Raw genomic sequence first — 4215 nt, forward strand, 5'->3', positions numbered from 1 at the left:
GTGTAAATTGACTTGATTCACTACTTATTTCTCAATAAATAGTAACCTCTTAGCATTGTTGCTCTCATTTGTACGAAATCTATCGCCCTGTTCTTATGTAATATGCATACAATGTACGCCTGAACACATATATGGTAGTCAAATAAAAATGCATGTAGGAATATATACATTTTATTATAATAGTTTATTATTTTGCTTGCATGAACAAACGGATACTTTCTATGTGTGAGTATTTCCAGCATTAGGGGGAATTTTAAACAAAGCGCTTTTTAGAACATATTCTGTGGTTGCATAATTTTTCTGTTCGTTTATACCCTGTAATCTGTTCATGACCATGTTTTATGATCAGAATGAATATACCGTTTTCTAAATATGCATTCATTATATAATATTATTGCATAAACTCTATCTATAATGCCCTCTGGCGGGGTGCAGAAACTTGGCAAAAAGAGGGCTTGAACGGGAGAAATCATGTATTAACAATGCGATTCACGTGCCGTTCAAGCGCTGTTATGTGTTTTACATATCCATAATCTGGTCTACGCGCAGTTACTTCCCTTCTCCAGCCTTCGACGACTTTCCAAGCATAAATGGGGAACTGAATAAGCATCAGTTTCCACATGCATGCAGGGATAATGACTATTTCAATCCACTTTTCAAGTTACTATATCACCTGCACTCTCTTGACAACAGCTTTATTGTATTGGCAACGTCATTCAAGTTAAGGTTATTTACTCAACACTTTCAAAAGACTATGCTGTAAATGTAAGTGTTTATGTACCTTCAACGTTCCTGCTGTAAATTCCAAAATAATTCCTCATTTCTTACTTTACGCTGCTGCATTTTAACTTTGCATTAATCCACTGTTTAAACACATTTTTAATCGAAAACTTCCCACCGAAGGTAAAGCCTCGTCATTTCGGATGATGACCGAGTGAGGCATATCTAAAACACAACCTTGAACTGTATTTAAATAATCGAATTATTTTGTCGATGTCGTATGAACAAAATATTGTTTTCAATGTTATTTAAAATTATTTTGGTATGTGTGATTTGTTAATGCAATAATAGCGAAAATACCCATTTTCTCGGACATGATCATCTGCCGGCGCTCTCAAAATCCGTTCCTGCCCTCGTGCCTGCGGGCGCTCTCAAAATCCGTTCCTGCCCGAGTGCGCTTTTTCGAGCGCCCGCAGACGATCATGCCCTCGAAAACGTGTATTATCCCTATAGTAAAACTCTAGTTGCTCCAGCATTTATTTAGGATAGAAAAATCATATTTTAAAGTACATGTAATCTATGTGATCATAAACGTAAACACAATTCCAATAGTTGTTACATCTTTTACATATTTTATTTCAGTTTTCGTGAATGTATAATTATGCATCATGATGGATTTCAACATAGCATACAACATCGTTTGTCCAACGAAAAAGAGTCTGTACTATGGGGATGCCCTTAACACAGCATTAAATCGAAGTACGTGAAAGCTTTTGTTTTTGTCGTCGGATGATTTAAGTTCAATTTATATAAATAAATTAGTCTATAACAATGCATTTAGAAATAAAAACATTCAACCTGAAATAGAACATCACCATTTAACTAGATGTTAAATAACAAATCCAACTGCTAAGATGAAATAGTTTATTATTTTTTATGTTTCGTCATATTAATACTGAAATAAATTTGCATAAAATTAATCTGTTTCTTAAACAAAGTTTTTTTTATAATCACATCTGATTATTCATTCTCAGACATCAAGTTTTATTATTATGTACTTTTATATACTTTCCCAGCATTAAGTTGCATTTTATACAGTGTGCAATGTTATGTTTGGTTTTATAAATTCATACTGACTTGAAGAAAAACAACATATGAAAACAAACATTTGTGTTGTCATTTTAGTATATTAAGGGCTTGTAGCAGCAATGTGATCACAATTTTAGCTTCCGCTAATTTCTGACGCATTTATTTGGTTTTCTTCTGAAACAGTATTTTGTCGAAGAATATGAACGCATTCTCTTTATGGAGTCAAATTATAATAGCTGGACATGACAATTAACGATATATATTAATGTAGATTTTATGATTTTATCAAACACCCAACAGAAAACTAACATCATATTCACGCATATTGTAAATTGTCTTCATTCACTACTTACATGTTCTCATAAATAATTTCATCATAGCATTGTAACTCTTCTCATTTAAACAAAATACTGATTCTGTAATCGATCTACTCTTATGTGATATGCATAATAGTTACGCCTGAATATACATACATGTACATGGAAGGCAAGTAAATAAACTTGAAGGAATATATACATTTTACCGAAATAGTTTAATTATAAAGATTGCATGTAATTTACACACTCACTCTGTCTACGTCTGTGTATATCCAGCATTAGTGGGATTTTTAAACAAAGTGTTTTGTGAAGTATACTAATGTAAAACTTCCGCTGCTCCAGCAGCACAGCATTCCCATCAATAACTTTTAAAACATATTCTGGGGTTGCATACTTTATGTTTACACATGTTCATCCTGTAATCCATTCAGGACCATGTTTTTGTTCAGCATGCCTATAGCGTTTTCTCAACATGCTTTCATTATATAAGAGTTAGTCTAGTTGCTTCAGCGTTTATTTAGGATAGACATGTTATGATTTAATGTACATGTAATTTTTGATAATATACGTTAACATAAATTCAAAAGTTGTGATATCTTTAATAATATTTATTACCGTTTTCGTGCATGTTTAATTATGTACCATGATGGTGTTCAGCATAGCATAGTTTCTCCAACGAAAAGGAGCCTGTACTATGGGTATGGCCTTTAATCAGCATTAAATTGAAGTACATGAACGCTTTTATTTTTGTCGTCTTTCAAAACATCTTCGTGGGGTTTTATAACTTTTGTTTGGTCGTGTATACCCTGTAATCCCTTCAGGACCATGTTTTATGTTCAGCATGCATTTAACGTTTTTTAAATATGCCATCATTATATAAGAGTAAAACTCTAGTTTCTCCAGCCTGTATAAAGGATACAAATGTTATATTTTAAAGTACATGTTATTTCTGATCATGTACGATAACAAAAATCAACAGATTTGATAACTTTTATAAATTTTATTACCGTTTTTGTGAATGTATATTTACGTACCATGCTGGGTTTAAGCACAACATACAAGTACAGTCAAACGTAAAGGAGGCCTTACTATGGGTTAGCCCTTTAATCAGCATTAAGTCGAAGTACCCGAAAACTTTTTTGTTTGTCGTCGGATAATTTATGTTCATTTTATTAAAAAAAAATAATCTAAGACAATGATTTTGGCTACAAAAACGTTTACACCTTACATAGCACATTTCCATATAAAAAGATGCAAAATTAAAAATCCAACTGCTGTTATTTTTATGTTCAGCATGCCTATATCGTTTTCGCAATATGCGTTAATTAAAAAAGGGTAAAACTCTAATTGCTCCAGCGTTTATTTACGAAATAAATACAATGTTTTAAAGTACACGTACTTTCTGATTATGTATGTTAACAAAATCCAAAATGTTGTTATATCCTTTATTTATCTTTTAACTGTTTTCATGAATGTATAATTATGTACCATGATGGATGTCAGCACAGCATACACGTATTTGTGCAAAAAGGAGCCTGTACTATGGATATGCCCTTAAATCAGCATTAAGCAGAATAATATAAAAGCTTTCATTGTTAAACATCTCAATTATTCAGGTTTGATTTATACATAAACATATATATAACAACTATTTGTGGCAACAACACCGAATACAAAACATAAAGCATTTCAACATTTGAAGATATGTCAAATTAAAATCCGATTACAAAGCTGTTTGTTTATTTTAATGTTTCGTCTAATGCAAACTAAAATTAATTTGCAAGCATTATTTTTTCAACAAATGCTTTCTTTTACAATCATATTTGTAATCACAGATGTCGGGAAGACAGCATCGCCAAGAATCTAGTTAATAATTAGATCTGATAAGTCATATTCAGACGGATAACTTTTTGTATATATTTTGCAGAGTTTTCAGAATTAAGTTGCAGTTTTACCTAGTGTACAATGTTAGGTTTGGTTTGTTCATACGGACTTGCTTGAGGAAAACAATATCCTTACACAATTTTTTTACCGACAATATTTTAGAGTAAGCACGTGTTTCAGCAACGTGATCGAAGTGTTAGAGTCT

This window comes from Dreissena polymorpha, chromosome 5, assembly GCF_020536995.1.
Source record: "Dreissena polymorpha isolate Duluth1 chromosome 5, UMN_Dpol_1.0, whole genome shotgun sequence".
NCBI classification, from domain to species: Eukaryota; Metazoa; Mollusca; class Bivalvia; order Myida; family Dreissenidae; genus Dreissena; species Dreissena polymorpha.